We start from the raw sequence: 24,030 nt of genomic DNA, 5'->3' as shown, positions 1-24,030 counted from the left end.
TTATGGATAAAGGGAATCTGTGTGCACACGGCATGTACGGCGAGCATCCGTGCACATGCATATGAATGTCTAGATCCACAGCCCTTACTGGTCTCGGACCACCTTCGGGTCTGGTATGGCTGCACTGGGTCCTATAGGCTGCATGTCTGTCCCCTATCCTCCTTCCTGACAAGTGTTGACTCAGGGCTGGGCAGTCTTGCTTCAGGATTTCCTGGTCAGGCAGAAGTGGTACATGAAAACGGAACAATTATGTCCTAAGTGGTCCCTGAGGGTCTGGACTAGGCAGTGCTCTTTGGGACCCAAGCCAAAACTTGTACAAATTCCGAGCCTGGACTGGGTCATCACAGGCAGCCGTAAGAGGCCCTTGTCCCCAAACAAGGATCATGGGACACGTCCTAAAACCTTTTCTTAGTGTTCTCTGGATGTACAGGGGTGCAAACTCAGTACCTCCCCTTAATTCACCAAGGCAGGAGCAGCTTCACAGAAGCAAAGAGGAGTTATGCACATGCCCAGACCCCTACCCACTAGGCAGCTATACCCGTCATTGCTCCCATTCCCGGAAGCTGTCATACACAAACACAAAACTCTGAGAAGAGTGATCATCTATGCATCCAGAAGGGAGCGAAAGCTTCTTAGAGGACTCTACCATACTGGGGAATGAGGATCATTTGGAAGTTCTGCCTCACTCTGTGGGGAAACTTATGGGAAATGCAGAGTTTCAGGCTGTGGACACCTGCTTAATCAGCATTAGAGTCATAACCAGGTTCACTCCAGGTACCCCTGTTGTCCAGTGAGGGGTTTGGGGTGGACACAGGCTTTCAGGGAGCAGCCACCCACGGTGCTAAGGCTGAGCCTCCCTATACCACCCCGCTCCCTCTGGTGTGGCCCCAGGTCAGATTAGAAGTAGGCTGCCCCTCAAGCTGGGAACCTGGGACAGGGACAGACTCCCAGCCCTTTCTTTCCCTGGCCAGGAGAGAGCATGGTTTTGTCTTGACACTGCTGCTAATGCCTATGGCCCTTCTGTCAGCACCTGCTCCCTGGAGAGAGCAGTCCCTTCTTCCTGACAGGGTCTGCACAAGTAACAGCCCCATGGCCAGCCCAGATCCTGGTAAGGTAGGCCTAGAATCCTGATACCCACCCACTCTTAGCTCCACAGCCTACCATTAAGCATGTTTTAGTAAAACAGACTTCTGTCTGATCCCTGGTCTTGGTATAACCCTCTCCTGACCAAGGTCTAAGGGGTGAAGTTCCAGAGAGAGATCTGTGGAGAGCAAATGATGTTTGCCTCTGTGCCCCAGAACCTTGCTACAGGCCTCTCCTAAGCCTAGGGTGCTTCAGAAAGCCAGTGTCTCCAAAAGCATGCCAGTACCTCCCCTGCCCCCCATACACAGCGTGGCAGTGGGGCAGTACCTGTGTACTGGGGCCTGGTCCAGACCACACCAGGCAGCCACAAGCTGGGTGAGCCATTAATGATTAACTCCAGGCCTGGGCCTTGACCTCCCAGGCCTCTCAGTAAACAGGCCTTTCTGGCCAAGTGTCCACAGGCTGCTAGAGCCCGCTGGCCCCCTTTCTGCCCCTTGACCTCCCTTGTGCTCTCTCATGGCTCCGGCTTCACTCCCCCTCCTCAACTATTTAGCAGAAGCAGGTGGTCCTATGGTCTGAACACTGGGGTTCCTCTTCCTTTGCACCCGGTTGGCCTTCCCCATGTTCCAACTCGAACCCTAGCCATAGTCTGCCATACCCCTGAACTTGGGTTTTCCAGTTAGGGAAACCTGAAGCCCCGGCTGGCCCCTGTGATTCCCGACAGCAGGTTCTGTGGACACGGTAACACGTGGGATTTGCAAGTCAGACCCTGGGGCTGGCCAGGTGGAGCTGTGACACACAGCCATGACTGCATTATTCCCACCTTGGGTGGACAACAGGGTTCGAGGTCACTTCTAGTTCTGGTTAAATTGGCTGTGCAAACTCCAGCTGGAAACCTGATTCTCTGGGCCTCAGTTTACCATCTGTACTGTAGGAGGAGAGGGTTCCAGAATTCTAGACTCCAATTCTGATCGAGAATAAAACCAAGGACTGGTGTCCTACATAGGGTTACCAGTATGGACACCCCCTCCCCTACACACACACACACACACACACACACACACACACACACACAGACACCACCAAGGTTCTGGCTACCAAGCGTTGACTTCCTTCTTCAGAGGCAGCCTCTAGCTTGGCTTTGGAAAACCAGCTTCCTCCCCACTCCCCCATTTCAACCCATGCTGCTTGCCCAAACCCTGGGCAACAGATCATACCAATGGGTGTCATGACCAATGGGTGTCACCATGAGGCATCTGTTGCACAGGCTGAGACTTTATTTTCCTTGGGTGGCAAATCAGGAGGAGACCCTAGAGGCTTTCTTGATGGGAGATAGTCAGTCCGGAGGTTAAGGAAGGTGAAGGCAGCCGAAAGAGATGAGTGGGGGTTCTTAAAACTTTGACCTAGAGCTGTGCCTGGGCCAGCACCATCTGGATTTTTCCATGGCAAGAACTCTTTCTGCTCATTTTCTGCTCAAAGTCGTGAAAGTCAGGTTTCTTCCTCGACACTCCTTCTCACCCAATTCCGACACCCACACTGAGGCTGATGCACAAATGCAGAGTAGCCCCAGGGGCGAATGGCTGAACATCTGTAGAGAAAGTCTGCTCGAAAATATTGCCCTAGGGGAGACCTGCCTGGCTGGACTGGGTGGTGTGTAGGGGACGGGGGGGGGGGGGGGGGGCTGGGTGGAGCCCAAGAGTGGCCATCAGAGAACTCAGGCTGGCCGCCTGTGTAATTGGGAGCCTTTGAGATTTCTGGATGGAAGGGTGCTGAGCACACCGATAAAGCTCATGGGCCAGGGCATGAGTGTGAATGTTGAGTGTTACACTTGTATGTAACACACACACACAGAGAGAGAGAGAGAGAGAGAGACAGACAGACAGACAGACAGACAGACAGACAGACAGAGACAGAGTCAAAGACAAAGAGTCAGAGAGACAGAGAGTCAGAGACAGAAAGAGAGGGGCAGAGTTAGAGGCATGAAACATTCTATGGCTCCAGGAGCACTTTGGATACAGGCTGGATGCTGTTTTCTGCAAGGCATGGGACCAGTAGTTTCTCTCTCCACCCAGCACCATGTGATTCGCAGAGGGAATGGCCTTCTCTTCCAGCACGGGCTAGGAGGATCTCTTGGGTCTGTGCAAGAGCAGAGAATCAGTCTCATAGCAATTGCAGCTTCCGTACAGGGCTGGCCTCACAAGAATGGACGTAGAGAGAATCTCTGTTCAAATGGGTACCCTGGGCTATAGAGGGTCCTGACACACAAGGCTTCAGACACAGGAGCTCAGTCACTTAGAATGCAGCAACAACTTTCTTGTGAGACCAGAGGAGGAGGAAGGTGGGAGTTTCCCTGTAGGCAGAGGTCAAGGGTAATAAACAGGGAAGGTCAAAGGCAGCCCTTGGCCCTCCTAGGAATGTGTCACTTTCCAGGCCCAGCCTGGCTGCTGCCAGACTCCTGAGGCTCTGGCCCAGGCTGGGTTACTTGGAGACTTCTCTGAATTCCTACTGTGTCTCCCCCATCCTCTCTGCGAGCCCTCTTCTCTCCCCACCTGGCCTTTTGCCAAGACCACTTGTAGCCATGCCCCTCTTCTGACACATTCCCCTCATCCTTGTTGATTCCATTTTCTGCCTCCCTGGTGGACTCAGGCCTCCTACTTGATTAGCCATTGAGCCCAACCTCTGTCTTCATCCTGGCCCCTGCCCTGCTTCCTCTGGCTGGAGCCAACCTGCCCTTTGCTCTGGAGCTGCCAGCAAGCACCCCAGGGGGCTGCTTGCCGGCTTGGCCTCCTTCCTGGGCTTTCAAAAACCCCTTCTGCTCTTCCCTGGAGTCTGGCCACCAAGTTGGGCCTTGGGGAGAGCATCCAACCAAGAAATGTGTCTTAAGTTCTAAGTAGAATCCTCACCTCAGCCTCTGCCAGCAGATCCCCCCCACCCCGGGCCAGGCCTGAGATGGCCTCTGAAATGCCCGGAGGCCAAAATGTTCTTTGGAGGCAGGTGAGATGGAGGTGCAGGTCCCAGGAGAATCTAAGGCTCACCAGTAACGGGGCAGGAAGAGGGTCCTGCACCTTGTCACTTCCCCTCCGCCTCAGAGACAGGCCGGCCTAAGAAGCAGGGGACCTGTTGACAGCTGGGGATCTTGCCTGGTGGCAGTAGATGAGGGTGGGGGAGGAGCACCTTCCGGCTCAGGGAGCCTCTGCCTGAGGCCAGGGCTTCCCACACCTTGATCCCACTGCCCAGGCCAGAACCTGCCCCTGAGCCTCCAGGGTCCCACCTGGGCTGGTCCAGGAAAGGGAGGGGCTGGAGCAGCCAGCCTTCTGCTCCATCAGGTATCTACAACAGGGTTTGTCCTCACCATACTCGTTAGGCTAGAAGTGTAAGGCCCTCCCTGCCTCAACCTCTTGGAAGACCCTACCTCCCCCCCAGCCCGCCTGGGGCCCAGCACTACATTAAAGATGCCCCAACTTTATACGTCCGTACATCCCCTAAACCAGGGAAAACTCAGCCTTTTTTTTTTAAGTACTGGGGATTGAACTCAGGATCTCAAGCGTACTAGACAAGCCACTCTGTCACCGAGCCCTATCCTCAGCCCTCTCTGTTACAATTTTACTTCGAGACAGGATCTCACTCAGCTCAATGGCAGCCCTGACTCCACCTCTCTGGCTGCTGGGATTATGCAGGTGTGGGTCACCACATCTGGCTCCAATGTTGTCAGCCCTGGGTGGTGTCAGAGATGCCGGGAACAGGAGAACCAGAAGATAGGGTGGCTGTCGGGAGGGCTATGATGCTGCTAGGCTACCTGGGTGTGTGTCTGGCTGAATGTTGACTGGTATTTTCCTCTCTCGGAGCCTTAGCTGATAGGTAGGTTCCCAAGGCTGTGAGTATGTGCCCAGCCTGCTGCCTGACATACACTGAACCCTCCGTGTAGCTGTTGGCTCTCATGACAGGGTTGTGAGGGTGGAGAATATAGGTCATTCTGCAGACCTGGATAGGGGCTTACCACTGACCAAAGGAATGATCATGGCTGCCTTCCTTCCTGGCCTCCAAGCTCACAAATGCTCACATGGTATTCACATACCACATACACACCTGACTTGACAGCCCCAAGGCCCAGCCACCTGCTGGAAAACCAAAAGCTGCCTCTTCAAAATAATGATTAAGAATCAGCGTTGACTATTCAAACCGAAACTCTCCAAACCCTCTTTGGAGGACTCTGATCTTCTAGAACCGGTGGGTGAGAAAGCTCTTAGCATAGTGGAAAATGCATTCTGCTGAAACGGAAGTCTTCCTCAATTTAGCTGAATCACTTTCTGGTGGTTAGGGAAGTCCTGGTCACCTCTTGCCTGTCCCCTGATGCCTCTGGGTTAGCCCAGCTAGGAGACCCCCAGTCCAAATCCCCCTCCTGCAGGAGCCACGCCTGTCCTAGATCCAGCCCTTGACTCTGAGACTCCCCATGGCTCAGGCAGCCTCTTATAATTGCTTCCTGCTTCCAGGGGGCAATCCAATGTTCTGCACAGACAGACCAGGGGCATCTCTAGAGATGATCATGGGCAGAGTAGAGGGGGAAGGAGAGAGACCTGTGCATACCTCACAGTTCCCATGGGTCCATGATCTCCTCCTGGGCCTCTGGATTGACACAGTGGCCCTTCACACTGTGTCACCAGCTTGTAAAGCATCTGGAACATGCCAGGGACTATGACCTCAACCCTGCAGTGCTCAGGGTCCTAGAGGCCTCAGAAGGGGCTAGTTGCGTAGGCGGACTCCCAAAGAGTAGGTCTCGAGTTGGTTTCCAGAAGCCAGAAAGCGGTCTTCAGGCTCATCTTGTGCCTCAGAAGACCAAGTCTATGGGCTGAGGCACTTAGCCCAAGTGTGACAGGTACCTGTTTAGCTGACCCTCAGTTGGATAGAGGATGGCATTTCTGGGTGGGGCTCCTGCACCTCCTCATCCTGGGAAACCCTTAGGCACGAACAGAGATGATATGTGGAGGGTCTTGAATGTGGCAAGCTGAAGGTTAGGGAGGCTCGGTGGGGAGTGGGCACCTCACAGGTACCTGAAACCTAAAACCAACTGATGAGCTTGCTTGCTGCATCCCTCGACTCCCCCCTGAGCTCTGCTCCTCAGCCATCTGGGGATCGACAGGAGTTGTGAGGCGGCTGCCTCCCTCGGCTGAGCTCTCTTTCAGCAGTCTGTAGGACGCGTGCTCTGGGGTGCTGCTTCCTGATGAGAATGGTGGATGCCGGTGCCCACGGCCCAGGACGGCTGAGAAAATGACAGCAACAGATGAGTTTCTGGGAACCAGGGGCAAGTGAACATGGTGCAGGGGACTGAGATCTGAGAAACACCCACGTTCACTCTGCTGGACTTGAGGATGCTGAGCCTTTGCTGCCGTCTAGGGCTGGGGACATTTCCCTGTTCAATGAATGAGACTGCCCTGGGGCACTCTCTGAGGCTTAGGGGTTGCCCCCCAAAAAGCAACCAGTTTGATCTGACCTTTTCCCCTCACATCCCTCAAGGAGAATGCTAAACTAGCAGCTAGTGACATCACTGCCTAAGACCCCCATCAGCAGACTCAGGGACACTCCCTCCCCCACCCTGGAGCTCTGGCCTGTCTCAATGCCCAGCAGGCATCAGCTTGCCCAGGGCTATGAGGCCCAGCGCTCCCCAAGTCATCCCACACCCACTTGGACTACGTCCTCCACAGCCACTGGCAGCCAGCCTTTGAGAAATTAGGTGAGGGGGGCCTGGGACGAGGGTGAAGGGAACCATTTATGTCTAAAAGTCATCCTAAAAACTTCAACATACTTTTTTTATTTTTCAAAACAAAAGCTGTAAACGGTTGGGGGGGGAACGACTGAACCTAGCTTTGTGGGAAATGAGTCAGACAACCATAAAATGTGTTTTTCTGAGCCTAGGGGATTATTTTACATCTTGTGGCATGAAGACACCAAGAGGAAGCCACTCTCCAGGTCCCTGGTGGGGCTGCACACTCTGCTGGGCTGGAACTCAGCTTTGCCTCTCTTCCTGAGCCAGAGACTCTTGTCCCAGAACAGATGAGTTCCTGGCTTGCTGTCACCTCCCTGTGCCTCTCCCCTCTGCCTCCCCAAACTCACTCCTTATACTTCCAAGCCAAAGCGAGGCTGTAAAGGGCTTGTGACGTTAACACTTGTAGTCTGACAACTGGAGTACGCTCCAGGGATACTCTGGGGATTCCTTACCTCCTGATACTCATCGTGTGCAGTTTGTGTGGAACTGACCCCCCAACCCTAACATAGGCAAGGTAAGGGCATGAACTCCACATTGGCCAATCAAGACCTTCCATTCTCCTGGATATTGTATCCGTATCGGCTAATGGTAAGATCAACTTTTGACATGGCCGACAGCTTGAAGGAAGAGACTTGGTCACTGTGATGGAGCCTCCTGCTTCGCAGCTGATTTTCGAGAATGATTTAAAAAGGAAATAAGAGGTTTGAGAATGTTTGTGTATGCCATTGGTGCTCAAAAAAAATGGATTTTTTTTTCTTTCCAGTTTGGCTTTCTGTTGCTGTGATAAAACACTCTAACCAAACGCAACTTACGAGAGGAAAGGGGTTTATTTGGCTTCTACTTCCAGGTCACGGTCTGTCACTGAAGGAAGTCAGAGCAGGAACTGATACAGAAACCATAGAGGGACAGCATTTACTGTGGTATCTCTGGCTTTCTCCTGGCTAGTTTCTTGTACAAGCCAGGACCACTTGCCAAGGAATGGCATCGCCCACAGTGGGCTAGGCCCTCCAACATCAATTAGCATTCAAGACCCACAGGTCAAGTCAAAGGAGGCCAATTCTTCAGTTGAGGTTGCCTCCCACCGCATGGCTCTAGGTTAACTCCAGTTGACAATAAAACTAACCAGGATACCTTCCTTGCTACCAAGGAGTATTCTTAAGTGCTGGTGACCAAGTAAGGGACCAAGACCCTTCCCAACAACCTGTTTCTTGGGAAGCATTTCCCATGGCCAGACCACAAGGTCTTTCTAATGCTCATCACAGCCCATGTCCTTACCTTGAATTGCCCCCTCTTACCCAGTGCTCTCTTAGACCTGCTGATCACTGTCACGTGTCTTCCCTGCATCCCACTCATAACTGGAGCCTCATGGCGGGCTGCATTACCCGTGGGAAGAGATTGAGGCAAGTCAGAAGACAGGAACTTATCTAGGACTCACAGCACAATGGCTGGTTCCAGAAACACAGCGGGCGGTCATGGATTTACTTTCTCGATGGCTAGGGAGTCACACTGAGTCAGGTCACTCTCTACTGGCTCAAGTGTTTTCCTCCCAGAATGTGGGCAGGCGCAATGGGCACCACTTGTTCTCCTGCCTCAGGAATCTGTTCAATCCTTTGAGCTTCATATTCATTTTCCTTGAAGATCTACCTGACCTCAACTCTCACCCATTCTGGGCAGTTTGAGTAGAGCTGACCTATCCAAATGAAGGAGGGGGATGAGGATATAACTAAGGGTTGGCCAATCAACATCTTCCTTTCTCCCAGCTACAGGGCCTTGCTTGTTCAGTGATGGATCTAAGGCCCAGTAGAGCTCAGTTCCAAGAGGTCTTTCTTTCTTTGAGACCAGGTCTCCACTGGAACTCATGATATAGCTCTAATTCAAAGCAATCCTCCTGTCCCAGCTTCCTGGGTGCTGGCATCACATATATGAGTCACAACACACAATCCCAGGATTTCAGGTGGAATTGTTCAGAAGTTAATTACTCCGCTGTGTCTGTTTTGAGATCCTGAGTTATTGTAACTCCAAACCGGATGGAGACTGAAGCCAATAGGAAGGCTGGAAAAAAGAGGGAATGAAAGGGAACTCTGGACGACATGGTACACGAAGACACACCCTACTGTGTGTCATTTTCCTTGTTGTACCAGCTTCTATGTCTCAGTCCCCAGCTCAGCTCAATGAGAGAGGTATTGCTGGGAGTATCAATGCCTTGTATCCATTCTTCTTCCTTCCTTCTTTCCTTCCTTCCTTCCTCCCTTCCTTCCTCCCTTCCTTCCTCCCTTCCTTCCTTTCCTTCTCTCTTCTCTCTTTTTTTTTCTTTTTTTTTCTTTTTTTTTTTTTCGGAGCTGGGGACCGAACCCAGGGCCTTCCGCTTGCTAGGCAAGCGCTCTACCACTGAGCTAAATCCCCCAACCCCCTCTTTTTTGTTGTTGTTGTTGTTGTTGTTGTTGTTATTGGTGTTGTTGGTTTGTTTGGGTTGTTGTTGTTTATTTGGTTTTTGGTTTTTGTGTTTTTGGTTTTTTGGGTTTTTTTTTTTTTTGGTTTTTTGGTTTTTTTTTTGTTTGTTTGTTTGTTTTTGTTTTTGTTTTTTGAGACAGGGTTTCTTTGTGTAGCCTTGGACAGGACATCCAAGGACAGAACTCACTCTGTAGCCCAGGCTGATCTCCAACTCAGAGATGCCCTAGCCTCTGCCTCCCTGAGTGCTGCTAGGATTCAAGGCATGCCTCTCCACAGCCCCTGCGTCCATGTGTTCATTTCCGCTTCCCGCCACTCAAGCTGGGATTTCAGGAACCTTATTATTTCCTTGGTTGTTATTTTGAGACAGTCTCCTGGTGTAGTTGGCATCTAACTCGTGGCTCCCTCTGCTTCCACTTCCTAAGCAGCTGGGATTACAGGTGTGTGTCACTTCATTGAGCATTTGTAAGACAGTTACTGAGTCGGTAACTGAGGAAGCTCCAGGACAACTCATACTGCACGTGGTCCCTAGAAAGACCTCCCTTGGAGGTGAATTTGGGTGTAGGCTTTATGATGTCTGGATTGTTACATTTAAACAAAAGGTCCAGTGCAACATTCTTGCTTCTTTATCTTCCCATCTGTCCAAAGAGGCTGTTGACATGCCAAGGGAGGGAGCAGAACTGGTTAAAACGTCAAGACACCAGCCTGACCACAGAGCCTAAAGTGCGTGAGGACAGAGATTTGATCAAATGTGGCTTACGGCTGTGTCCGCAGGGCTCAGGAGTGCCGCTGTCATCCTGTGAATGAGGCAAATAACTGGATGCCACCACTGTTTTGCTCTGTGATTGTCAGTGTCTCCCGGCTGTAGTTAGGGTATTAAACCGAGGCTTCTTGCTCTGCCCTGGAAGGGGAGTGACTGTGTCACTCATGGAACAAGCAGGGACACATTTTGCAGGTCAAAGGGGATGCTGCAAACAGGTATCTTAGAACAACAACAGCACAACAGACTACCCAGGTAAACAGGGAGGCACGGCTGCCACACTTGCCTGGCCCACAGGGAACTGTGTCCATCTTTCTTTCTGGCTTCCTTCTCCTACCTACTCCCTCACTGAGCCATCTGCAGTTTCACCCTTCAACCCAAAGAAGCCCTTTGAGTACCTGGAGCTATCTTGTTATTGTAGCCTTCGTTGACTACTACCTCCCCAAGATCCCTTCCTTGACCACACATCCCCACTCAAACCACCTCTATCACAAACTCGTGACTTGAGCCTGACCCCCCACCCCCGACACACTCACTCCCTGCACTAAGACCCCCTCATTGAGGTGAGTAGGAAGGATGTATTGAATTCCCCCAGGCACCTGGTAACTTCTGGGGAGGTATTTCTGAGGGTAAACAGACTCAAGGAAGGAAAGGTGATGGACTGCACCTATGAGGCCAGCCAGAAATCAGAATTACTTTCTCCTCCGTCCCCCAGTTGTTTCATCTGAAAGGACTCTGGGGGCTGAGCCTGCATGAAGATAATAAACCACCTTCCCCACCCACCTCCAGGGATTCCCGGCAGACACAGGCAAACACAGGGTTCGCACAGACAGAAGACATCACTACATGCACTTAGGATTTGCCTAATTATCTCTGTCCTCCCCGATACTACAGCTCCATAAACTTGTCACAGTCCTGTTTGTCGTTTGGCACTGGCTTGCCTTGCACACACATGTGGATGTTTGTTTACAGAATGTGGCCAGCAGCAGAGCCTTCATGTGGGCTGACAACACCCATTTGACTGCCCCAGGGGACTGGCCTCCTGCCAGGACTCCCAGACAGATTACTGCTCTCAAATTCTCCCTTCCTACCCCCCCAACCCCCTCAGCACTGGGGATGGAGCCCAAGACCTTGAACAAGCTAGACCAGCACTCTAACTCTAAGCCACACCCCCAGCCTCTAACTGGAGGATTCTAGGCAAAGGCTCTACCACTGAGCCACGCCCCCAGCCCCTCACTGGGGATTCCAGGCAGGAGCTCTACCACTGAGCCACGCCCTCAGCCCCCTCACTGGGGGATTCTAGACAAAGGCTCTACCACTGAGCCACGCCCCCAGCCCCTCACTGGGGGATTCTAGGCAGGGGCTCTGCCACTGAGCTACATTTCAAGCCATGGGAGTCTTTAAAGCAAACAAACAGAAACCCAATCAGCCAATGAAAGAACAATAATCATAACAACAACAACAACACCTCTGAGTATTGGACACTGATCACTCCGGATCCTGGATAAAAATCAAAGTCACCTCATCTCCTCCAGGAAAGAGCTGTTAACAATGGGATTCATGAGAGAGGCATGAGAGGGGTTGAGAAAGAACTCTCAGAAACTAGCTATGGCAACCACCGTGGCTCCCTGTTTGACTGAAACAGTAAGGGAAGGAGCCAGTGCTTAGGGGCCCAGTAAAAACTGGAGTTGTGGAGGACAGGGAGAGCCCCTGTGGACAGATGTTATATTAGGGTGACATGAGACCCTGAAACAGTAAATAGACATCCCCACCCCTTTCCTCTTGACCTCACAGGTCTCTTGCTGCTGCTTGATACAGGCAAAGCCCAGAAGGAGTCTATAGGGCATGGAGATGCTCAATGCCAGGAACAGGGTGTGTACAGGGTCCAGGAGTCACCAAGGAAGCGTGGGCGTGAGTGAGTGAGATTTTGTGAGATAGTTCTGTGTCTTCTGATCCTATCCCCTAAGAATCTCTTCAACCCACTCACCTCTGAGCCATAGAGCCACGTTAGCCCTTGCCTGCCTGACACCACATTGCCCACCATGACCCATCCTCCACACAGACAGAGCTTGTTGTCGCTGGGAATTATCTCACTAAGCAGTCCAGCCTAGCCTCAGACTCATAATCTTCCTGCCTCAGCCTCCCAAGGACTGGGATTAAAGGTGTGCACAGCCATGCCTGGCACAGCCATCACTTTTATAAGCAACTGTGACCTCGATGGGCTGCCGACCGAATCTTAAACTCTAGTGTGTGCGAGCATGGTAGTCTAAGCCAGCTGGATGTCTGACTCACTTCTTATTTCCAGCCTGCACTGCAGACACATACACACACGCTCGCACACACACACACGCACACACACATATACACACGTTCTTTTTCAGTCCTTTGCCATGTCTGAGGTTTGTATGTGCTGTTCACTCTCACATCCCAATCTCTGGTGGCTTGCCCATGCGCCCTCTTCTTTAGATCTCAGCTTGAAATCCCATCGCTAAAGATGACTTTCACAAAGCAGGGAGGACTCCCAGTCAGTGACTCTCACCACCCTTGAGTTTCCTTCCTTCATTATGTGTCACCGCTGCAATTAACTAACCGATTGTGTAACACTGTTTATTTTCTGTCTCTACAGGGAAGACTGTGTACACTCATAAGAGCTTGCTGTGTGGGTCAGATGTACTGTTGGGGCCACAGTACAGTACCTGGAACATAGTAGATGCTCAGAAAATACTTGTTGATGAATGAATGAAGAAAGTTCCTGGTACACCACACTAGCCTACTTGGGTCCAACTCACTGAAAATGGCTGAAAGGGTTGGATAAGATTTTTATAATATAGTAAAAGCAAGAAAGGGGATTGCTGGGCAGAAACCGAGGAGGAAAGGAATCCTGGTGGTAAATTTGAGGAGAGGCTGTTGTCATCTCCGAAGCACTTCTGATCTTGACAAATCTGAATTTTATTTTGTTAACCCTGTGGAATGAGAGACAGTGATCAAACCTTAGGGCTGACACAAGGTGGGGCAAATAATAAATACCCATCCCACATTGCCGTGGGACTCCCAAGGGCTACACCCTCAGTTTAAGGGTGAACCAGAAGGAAACCAGCCCTCGAATGAGCTTGCTCTCTGTCTTCTATCTCCTGAGTAGATCTCAGGGCCTTCAAGTTGGATCAAGGGAACCCTGAACCGGCGATATTCCTAGAGGCTTGGCTAGAGTCAATGAGCATGGGTCCCCACAAGCAGGTGGGAGGGGAGAAGTTGGGGTGTCCGAGGGAAGTGGGAGGGTGGAGTTGTCGGGTAGATAAGATCAAGGAATAGTATATACATGTGTGACATTGTCAAAGAATGCATAAAAGATGGCCTAGAAAATGCTCCCCTAAATCTCAAGGTTTTCTTATGAGCAATGACTAGCGGCTAGTCAAACCTAGCCAGACACATAAGAAAGCAAGGCACTGTGGCCTAACACCGGAGAACAAACACGAAGCAGAAATAGACCTTCAGGGATTCAAACTGTTGACTTTAACTATACACGTTTTGCTTTAAAACAACTGTAGCGGCAGAAGTCTGAGAAAAGTAGAAATGTAAGGTATGGCGATTGATGTATACCTGGGGTTCCAGGATGCTGGAGGCTGAAGCAGGAGGATTTCAAACTCTACACTAGTGTGGCCAACTTTGAGAGATCTGTCTCAGAAAACAACAACAACAACAACAACAACAACAACAACAACAACAACTGAAATAGATTTGGAAAGGAATGAAGAGATTTCGTCTCTAAAAAATGAAATGACAGTAAACCAAGTCAAAAACTTTCAATGGTCATGCTGATTAAAAATCTTTCTAGGGGGTAGAGAGAGGGTTCAATGGCCAAGGGCACTAACTACTCACCCAGAGGACCCAGACTGTATTCCCAGAATCCACCAATCTGCTCACAACCATGTGAAGCGCTAGTCGGAGGGAGTCCTGACACCCCTTCTGGCCTCTGTGGGTACTGCATGCACATGGTGCGCAGACACACGCGCAGGCAAACACTCACATACCCAAAAAAAGAATAAATAAGATAAAATAAAAACCACGCTGAGAAGAAGAGAATCAGCGAAGTAGAGAAGCTGCCGGAAGGATCGCACCAAGAAGGCATTGGATACCAACAAAAGGGAAGCTCAGAAGACGCACTGTGAACTAAGGGAGAATATGCTTTTTTTTTTTTTCTTTTTTCTTTTTTTCAGAGCTGGGGACTGAACCCAGGGCCTTGTGCTTGCTAGGCAAGCACTCTACCACTGAGCCAAATCCCCAACCCCAAGAATATGCTTTTAACAGCACCTGTTAAGGAGACGAGGGAGAAAACACAGCAAGGTCCTTTTATGTTTACGATTTGTCAGGTTATGCATATGAGTGCTTTGCTCGCATGTATGTAAGTGCACCGTGTGCATGTCCGGTGCCTATGGAGGTCAGAAGAGAGTATGGGAGCCCCTGAGACCTGAGCTTCCGATGGCTGTGAGCTGCCACGTGGGTGCAGGAACTGAACCTGGGTCCTTTGAAAGAGCAGCCAGTGCTCTGAACTGCTGGACCAACTCCCTCTCTGTTTTTAAAGGCGTGATAGATAAGAACTTTGAACCTGAAGGGAAGCACTGGTTAGCAATGCCTTTTGTGAATCTATCTATGACCTTGTTTCACAGGACCCAGAGCTTTAAAAAAAAAATACCACTGGGAGATCCTGGAAGACGTCTGCTCTTGGCCAACAGCCACTGTGTTGTACAACGGCAAGAGAAATAAACGTAGCAAAGGACACAGGAAAACAACATCAAAGATGGGAGAATTAACCTGCTTGCCTTCCATCCAGCTATGTGGGCAGCCTGACCTCAATGTCCTGTCCCGTTCCTCCTTGCCTCCCTCCCGTGGGCTCTGGGGACGACAGAGACTGGGAGTCTAGTGCTCTGGGTCTGGGGTGATGAAGGTTCAGTTCCCACCCGGCCCTGAGGATCCTCATCCTGGATCCTGCTCCCCTTCCGTTGTTCTTTAGCCTCCCAGTTCTGGGCTGTGGGGTGGGGTGTTGGGGGGTGCCTGGTAGACAGTGACTGGCCAACTGCTATGGACTGGCTGTAGCTTGAGGAGGGTATCTGGGAGAAGCGGTGCTGATGTACCCACTTCCTACAGCCCAAGGAGACATGAGCATGCCGTCTGGGGAGTTCTGGACCCAACCTCAGCACTGGCTGAAACCAGTAATGCCTTTTATTAATCCGGCACAAAAGCATCACCTAGGACCTGGCTGGCAAGGAGCCGGGATCTAGGCTCCAGAGGCAGGCAGGGAGTTACTCAACCCAGGTCCTGCAGCCCTCTCACTCCCAACCCTTCACTCTCTTGGAGAGGTGAACAATCTGGCTGGCAGGTGGCTTGTTTGTTTCTGACTCACACCCCCTCCCCCTTAGGTGGCCAGGTGGCCCGTTCCATTCCCTGTTCTCACTGTGACTTGTCCTGGGATCAGGCTCTCTGTGGTTGTGTTTTAGAAGAACACACCACTCATCATCTTGCCTCTGGGAATCCCGGCACACCTTTTAGACATGCTCGAACAGAGAGGCTGCCAAACCTGCGGATGGTCACACAGCAGGTGTGTGTGTGGGGGGGGGGGGGCAGGGCATACACGGTCTCACGCTCCCAATGGGTGGGAAGGCAGGTTCAGCTCTTGTGTAACCAGCACCACGGCCGGGGCACTATGAGCAACATCTCGTGGAGTCTCACAGATGCCCTGTTGTCACTACGCCAGTTCATAGGCAGTCAGAAAAGACATGGCCAGTTGGCAGCCCATGGTGACCGAAGATGGAGATGTCACCTAGATCACCCAAACCTGGTCGGAATGGTGTCTTAGATATGCTGTTCCAACCTAAGAATTCTCCAAGGTGCTCTGAACTATCTTCTGTTGATTTAATTTTTTTTTTAATGAAAAAACCAGAGCCAGTGAGATGGTACAGCACCTGCTACTCAGTCTGACCTACCTGAGCTTGATCCACTCATGCACACACACACAGAAAAGAACTAAGGCGAACTGAGTTGAGCAAGGGAGAGGGAGGCTCGCCAGTGGAGGTGACGTGACATGGAGCCAATTTCTCAAGTGTTAAGAAAAAAAAAGAATGTCTTCCTTCCTCGGGGTGGATCTGGGGGTGTTGTGATTAAACTACTCTATCATGTGGGCAGAGTAGAAGCCCAGGAGTTACTGCTGCTCCTGACCCCAGTCCTAGACCATTGCTCCTGCAAAGACCTGACCCTGGTCCACTGGGGCTCTGTGACTGTGGCAGCTGGCTGGAGAGAGGCTAGGCTATTTGGACAGGAGAGCCCAGGGAGGCAGAGGACATGGAGCAGGCTGTTCTCTTTCTTAGCATGGCTCTCGCACACCCGGGCAGTGTGCTGCCCCACATAATTACATAAACTTCGCGTCCCTCAAGATGCTCATCTGGCCTCTGACACATTTCTGGCTTAGAGCCATCGTCCCCACCTCCCCTCGGCACAGGGGCCTGACCTGTGACTCACCTGCCTCCACCTTCCTCACAGGAGATTTCTCCTTGAGCAGAGGAAATCAGCCATTTCTGCACCCGGAGAATTGCTGATGTGAGGGGACCCCCTCACACACACCTCGGACTTGGATGCTTCTCCCAAAGCCTCAGATTCAACCCCACGTGCATCTGCATGTGGTGTGCTCCTGTCCCCACGCCAACACCCATAGGGTGCCACTCTCCCTGGGCTGCCCTGGGACCTGCTCACGCCTGGAGCCTGTCCCCTGTCCTCTCTTGCTGCCCTGTGCTGACAGCCCGGCTGACCTGGGTGTGGAGAAGCTAAAGGTGTCAAGCCTGCAGTCCCACTCAATACCTGCTGTGGTCCCTACTCTGGGCAAGTGGATTCCAGTTGCTTCCTGTGCTTGACAGTGAGGCCCAAGAGCTGCCTTCCTGCCTTGTCTGAGGAGTTTGCTCATTAACTGGAACTGCTCTCATGGTGACATTCCTGGCAGTGACCGGGAAAGGGAAGAGTAGATTTCCAAAGTTCTTTCTTGTTAGCTCCCTCACTTCTAGGGAAGTTTGGCTAAGACCTCCTTTTATCTGTTTATGAGCCCATTCCCCAGGACCCCAAGAGCTTCCCTAGTTGTCTGAGGCCTGGCCTGGCCAACTCTTCTAAGAGTTCTATGAGTAAGAGTCTCTGTCACTTTTCCTGGACTCAAGCTATCGCAGGAAGATTTAGGGGAGAACAGAGGGAGGCAGACAGTTGGAATAGTCCCCACAACCCTCACACACAGTGTATGTATGGCTCCCACTCTCCTCCCAGCAGCAAAGGGAATTCAAAGCCTCGCAACCTGTTCAGGGTACAGTTTTTCGAATAAGAACGTTCGTGGAGCCTGGGTATGTATCTACAAGTTAGAGGCCGATAGTGAAACTGTCCTAAAAGGGTTAAAAAAAAAAAAGCACTAAGAAAGAGAAGGGGGAAGAGAAAAAGAGGCAGGAGGAAGGGAAAGAAGAAAGGGTCCAAAGGGAACCCCAAGGGGCTAAATGTCCTATGAAGATTGGGGTGTCACCCAGCAAGGATGTTTGTCTTTGTTGATCACCAGTCACTAGACTCTTATTTGTGTTTGAAGAGACACAGCAGCCATGCGCCCAGAAGCTTGGGAAATGCCTTCGAAGGAAATAAGAAGCATGCTTTTTGGGAAGGGGAGGGTATTTTTTTTGTTGTTGTTTTGTTTTGTTTTTGTTTTATTTTTTAAGCAACGTTAATGCGACTGCATATCCTCGGATATCTGGGGACAAGGTTTTTTGCCCTAAATTATTCACAGGTTTTCAGGGACAGAGGTGTGTCTTACTCCTCCCACACAGGGATGGCTCACTTGGGCCAAGTGTCTCTCAAGCTTAGCCTGTTTACTTTTCACAACTCTGCCTACATGAGGTGCTGGTTTTGCATACAATTTGCATAAAAGGAAACCCGAGCCACAGAGGCCTGAAGAGGCTTGGTGAGTGCCACCCAGTCAGCCAAGGCAAAAGCCAGGATGCAGTTTGAAGCCAGGACCGTACGGTCCCACTTCACGGGTCATCCCCACAATGGTACGGGAGGGATGGGAAACTCCGACTTAATCAGGGGAACAAATTGCTTCTGCCCCTGTGGACTCCTGAATGAACGCACATCAGTGTGCACCAAGTCAGGATGTCCAGGCTGGATGTGTACCGCTCTGTGTGCACCACCAAGAAGACCCAGTAAGTGCCAGGGCCCTCTCTACCAGAGTACTGAGCAACCTGAACACTCCTCGTCCTGCCCCCCAGGGATTCAGAACTCGCAAGGCTAAATTGGGCTATATTTAAAAAACATTAAGACACGAGTGCCTTCAAATTGTTCTGGGATAAATGCTCTGTCCCGTGGACTCCTGGGCCAAAGCCAATTACAGTGCCGCCAGGTAGGGCTTATTCCCTATAAATCAGTGGGAATGTGGTCACACGGATTTTAAATATCAGATTAAAATCAAATTAGTGGGAAAATTTGGAGCAAATTGCCTTCGAGTACAGTGAGCGAGTCTATTTTTAAAACGTTGCCGCACCAGGCAAAAACAGTGAGGCAAACACATTTCTTAACAGCGAGCAGACACTGTGCTGAGAGCGATTTGTCATGCTTAGTCACTGTAATTGCCCCGGCAGAACTCGGGAATCAAATAAAACATGTTTGCAAATTGTAAATCACTCAAGGAGGCCACTTCTGACGGGTCCTAACCTGACAGTGAAGGTCATGGCAGCTCCCCGAAGAGCTGGTACCCAGTCCCTGACACCCCCCTTCCACCTGTTGTCTGAGCTTAGCAACTATGTCCAGCTGAGACTCTATTGCCCAACACGGGCACAGGAAAGCCACTAGAAGTTGGTCACATTTCCTTATCGGCAAGAGGGACCCAGTACTTGTGGCGGGGCGGTGGAAGTAGGGGTCAGCTCTGGGAGAGGGCTCTTGGTGGGCTTCACGGGAAACAGAGCAGTGTGAGGCTCTCTCTATGACTTTGAATGGGGACAGGGGTTCCTTAGGAAGGAGAGGCTTTATTTCGAGTGAAATGTGTGGGGATGCCCCTTGCCAGGGAGTAGAAATAGCTTCAGGTCAAGGAAGGCTTGGGACAGGCTGTGGTGGTTCTCTTCAGACCCTGTCTGGGTCACTCGCTGATGCGTCTTGAAACCGGACTGTTAGCATTTGATGGCTAGCATCCGGGCTTTCAGGCTACTACTCCTTTATGAAGACCTTTCCAGGCATCCTAGAGAGGAGAGAAGAGGGAAGGCATGGAGGTCTGAAATACATTTAACTCTCAACTGTTGTGTCCAGTGTTCCAGGGCGAATAGTGGGCCTTCACCTCCTCAGTGTCAGCAGTTCACAGCAGACTTCAGATAGCTTGTCCTTCCTCCCCGCTCTCTTCTTTAGCATACCAGGTCTTCCCTACCCAGTGGCCCTGTAAAACATGACCCTCCACGGAGGCCTGGCCACTCTCTGAGTCTGATGATAAACTGATACCACATTGCTATCCAGTACTATCGAGGGCTGGGCACATTGCCTCACTAGAGTCTTGTTCTGTAAAAGTCATTTTCTAGAAGCAAGAACTCATCTACTGGAGGCGACAAGGTGGACGTCTATGATCTGTCCTTTGGGCTGCTCCTGACAATGGCTCCCTCTGCCCATACTCAGTGGACCTTTACCCGACCCTGTAGACTGTTGACTGGAAAGAAGAGAGCAAGGGTGTTCCAAAAAGGAGAGAGATAAGCTGAAGGAGATACTAGCATTCAGACACACAGGCAATGACCTGCCCTGAGCTAGATACTGGATGTCTGCTGGAGACAAGGTCAGCAAGACGCCAAGCAAGGACCCAGAGGAGTTCTAAGAACTAGCGGTGACCTTGAGGGAGGGTAAGGGTGGAGGATGGAGACCAAGAGACAGTGAAGACAAAGGTCAGAAAAGAGCTCTCTTCGTCTGTAGGAATCAAACAATGCTGTGTTGCCTCTCCTCTCCCTGCCTCTCTTTTGCACTCTCTCTCTGTATGACTATGTGTGCGTGTGTACTCAGGTGCATGTGTGCAGGATGCATGGAGGGAGAGGGCAGTATGTAACCTCTGGCATTGCTCCTCAGGTGCAGAAAGAGGTGGGAGGAGGAAGAAGCGAGGGGGGGGAGTGCATGTCTTCTACTGGCTTGGAACTCTCAAAACAGTCTAAGTGAGGGGGCTGGAGAGGTGGCTCCGTGGCTAAGAGCCCTGACTGCTCTTCCAGAGGTCCTGAGTTCAATTCCCAGCAGCCACATGGTGGCTCACAACCATCTGTAATGGGATCCGATGCCTTCTTCTGGTGTGTCTGAAGACAGACAATATACTCATATACATAAAATAAATTTAAAAAATTAAAAAAAAAACAGTCGAGGTGAGCTAGCCAATCCACCTCTCTCTGCTTCCACAGCCTGTCCCCTCCCCCTTTCTGCCTTTCTTTCCTTTTTTTTTTTTTTTTTTTCTTTTGAAAATGTTGGTTCTGACCAACCAAACTCAGGTCCTCATGCCAGGCAAGCACTTGTTAAAAAGTAAATTTCTACCCAACCTGATAGCTAAAAGAAAACACCACCTTTTCCAGGTAAGGTGCAGCTTGCTTGGCCATCCTGGGCACAGAAAAGGCTAAGAGGCAGGGAGATTACAAGTTCCAGCCCAGCTTGAGCTACTACCTAAGGAGACCCTGGTTCAGACTTACAGGATGGATGATGACTGAGGCCGGGTTGTAGCTCAGTAGCACAGCACTTGCGTAGTTTGCAAGCGGCTCTACGTTTAATTCCCAGCACAGAGAGGAGAGGGGTGCGGGGAGAGGGGGAGCTTTTTTCTTTCTCGGTGTACTTCGTGGGTCGCTGCCAACAGTAGTCACCAAAAGAGGAACTGCTAAGGAAGAGTTGAACTTCATAGCTCTACCTAGACCAGACTCGGAAACGACAGAAGCGGGTCCTGTGGTTCACGCCCAGCCCCTTTCCCAAGGCAGCTGAACAATGTGGACCCTGGACTTTTCATTTCCGTGGGGAGCTCCAGTTTCAGCTCTTCCGTGTCCACACGGGGAGTGGATGTGGGCACAGCAAAGGAAGAGAAGAAGGCCTCCGTACACCCGGGGAGGCCTGCTCTTAATGGGTGGGGCCAGAAAGCTAGAAAAATAATAAATAAAGACAAAAGTGAAGAGAAGAGAAGGGTTCGGGTGCCAGAAAGGGGCTGGCGGTGGCTGTGGCTGGCTGAGTAATGGGTTCCACATTTGTCTGGCTCTGTTTGCAGCCACCAGGATCCAGGGCGTACAGTGGGCCTTGCGAGGGCCAGAGGGGACGGCGCAGCTGCTGGCAGACTTAGCATACCCTTGGGATGGTCCTGTGCCTCTCTGGGCACCACATGGGCAAAATGGGGTTGGAAGCATACATCCCAGCGTCCCCCGCCTTCCTCTGCCCACTACCACCCCCAAACCCCACCCCTGCTCCAGGCTCCTGGGCTCCTGCCTGGTCTACACAGATTGTTCGCGTTATTAATGCGTTTTCCCAGAGATTCCATCTGGCTGTTTAATTGTTCTGGGATGGGGCTAGGATGCTTTGATAGTGAATTGGTTTCTTCCCTAGGTTACAGCTTTCGTTAAGGGTTCCATCCACGGGGAGCGAGGTGGGGGGTGGGGGGTGGGGGAGATAAGAGTGGGGAGGGGTGGGGTTGAGAAAGAAAAGGTGGCATTATAGAAGCAAGGAAGAGACTGCGGGTTAGGGGAAGGAGGGGGAGGGGAAGGGGGAGGAAGAAAAGGGCATGCGATGGGAGAAAAAAAAGAGAGAGAGAGAAAAGGGCTTCCTTTATCTACCAGCACAGCAAAGCAGCAACTAAAGCATTAGTGCCATCCAGGCAAGAACAATACTTCAAGCCTGCAGAAAGCTGGTGGGCGCCCTGGAAGAAGTTGCCCCTTGGTTAAGGAAGATCAGAGTTTCTATTCCCCCTGACCTTCAAGATGAGGGGCCCCCTCCCCTCTTGTGAAATCTGCAGCTTGTGGAGGCCAGGCAGGTTCCACCTGGGCTGGGAAGGAGGGGGTGGGAAGCCTGGGAGGGGTGGACACTCCTCACCCTTCCCAGTGGCTCATGGCAGGTGTCAGGGCCAAACCCCATGTTCACAGATTACCAGGAGATCCAAGAGATAAGGGTGACATCCTTGACAGCATTAAGCTATCTGGTGGCAAAAGAGTCACCTCCCTCTCTCACTCCCGCCCTTGTTTCTCTCCTGAGGCTGCCAGGGGACACAGGGCTCAGGAGTATTCCAAAGAAAGAAGTGGTCTCCCCAGCCAGGCCGTGTCCTGGGAAGGGCTCATGCCTGGCGGAAGTTTGCAGGCATTTGAGGACGGAGTCCATGGGGGGGGGGGGGGTGTGCTGGCCTCACTAGACACCGGGCTTTCTTAGGCTGCTGTTTCCACATCAGGAAAAGCCCCTTAGTGCATTTGTTACCCTGACACGATGACATGGCTTGGGGACCAAAGGGTTGTCAGCTCCTCAAATGCAAGACCTTAGTCTGTTCTCAGTGGTGCCTTAATCCTGGGCACAGGCCCTGGATAAGAAGGCATTCAATGAATATTGAGGAGTACGTTCAGTTACTCACGAAGCATGAATTCCCTGGAAGGCCACTCCCAACTAGAGATAGAGCACAAACTGGACAGGGCCACCCTAAACTGCACCCACACCCCCAACACAGACCACACCGGAGGCGTCCCTGATTGGGCCCTTCTTGTTCCCAATTCGGCCTATGAGGAAACTTGGGTTGGGTGTGCAGGAAGGGTGCCCCTTCCATGAGCCCCTGGAGAGAAGATCACCCCCATGTCAGGTGCTAGGAAAAGGAGAGCAGGAGGGCCCCCTCCCCCGATCAGCCAAGGACCTGTTCTCAGAGCAAAGGGGGAATTCAAGGATCATTCCCTGTAAACAAGAAAAACTGGAATCCACACTGAACTCAGAGGGTTTGCTGGGGCCTGCAAGCCACGGCCTGCCCCAGCCTCTAGGCAGGCGGTGGGGCTCTGCCTCCCTAGTTCCCAGGCTGACGGGGCAGGCCACCGCCTCCTCACTGGGCTTTGGCCTTTCCTCTGCCAAGGGCAGCTATGGGTGAGGAGGTGGCAAGGCACAGGGCAGAGAGGGAGGAGGGGTAAGGGGTTGGTGGGACAACTTAACCACAAAGGCTGGTCACACTAAAGTTTGCGGAATTTAAAAGAACTTGTCATTTCTCACCAGTATATATACTGTAAGCTGCTCAGCTATCACAGTCCAGGTGAAGAGCCCAGTGGCCTCTGGGCTCCACAAGGATGGCGAGGACGGCCACCCTTTCCTTACCGGCTTGTTACCACAGCCAACTCCATGTCTGCATCTCATGGGGCAGTTGTAGCAGTGGACATGGAATCATTAGAAGCCAATCCCATTTGCCAGGATGGAGAAAGTGGGGCAGATGAATCTAGGTAGGCTAAGGTAAGGCAGGTGCAAAGGGGGCTCAGCACCCAAGCTGCTGCCCTGGGTGGCACTGGAGCCTGGGAAGTGGGCAGTAAGGGGTGAAGAGTCCTGTTTTGCAGGGCTCCACTGGAAGGCTGGGCAAAGGTGGTGTGGTTCTTGCTCTCTAGGGCTGCAGCTGAGTGATTTGGGAATGAAGCCAAAGGGTCCCCGCAGCTGAGAGGTTCTAAGAGGGCTCCTGTCAAGCAGAGGTGTTCTTCCAGCTCCCTCTTGTTCTAGGATGCAGAGAGAGAGAGACCACAACCCTAAGACAACACTACCCCTCCACCCCCGAGTTCCAGAGGACTTGGTCTTTAGGCTCCCGGTGTTCTCAGCCTAGAGTCCTTATCCCTTGACTGCCGTGGCACATCACCCAGGTAAAGAGAGACTCCACATATGCAAACGGAGGACCTCAGACACAGAAAATGCTGTTTTCAAGTGGAACCCAGCCCAGAGCAAACCTTACAAGTGGCTTCTCTCTGGTTTTAAAAAGACACCAAAA

At 51.6% G+C, this 24,030-nt stretch overlaps 1 long non-coding RNA gene across 1 annotated transcript; it reads right to left on the bottom strand.

Annotated features, from left to right (window-relative positions):
- Positions 1-12,645: 12,645 nt before the first annotated feature.
- Positions 12,646-16,837, bottom strand: LOC148007328 (uncharacterized). Its single transcript, XR_015646326.1, has 2 exons — positions 16,563-16,837; positions 12,646-13,015 (listed from the first exon to the last, which is right to left on the bottom strand). It is a non-coding gene; the product is annotated as an uncharacterized LOC148007328 (long non-coding RNA).
- Between the last annotated feature and the right edge of the window lie 7,193 nt (positions 16,838-24,030).

This window comes from Rattus norvegicus, chromosome 1 (genome assembly GCF_021556685.1).
Source record: "Rattus norvegicus strain SHRSP/BbbUtx chromosome 1, alternate assembly SHRSP_T2T, whole genome shotgun sequence".
Taxonomy (NCBI): domain Eukaryota; kingdom Metazoa; phylum Chordata; class Mammalia; order Rodentia; family Muridae; genus Rattus; species Rattus norvegicus.
The sequence above is the reverse complement of the archived record's forward strand: the minus strand, read 5'-3'. Positions and strand labels throughout refer to the sequence as shown.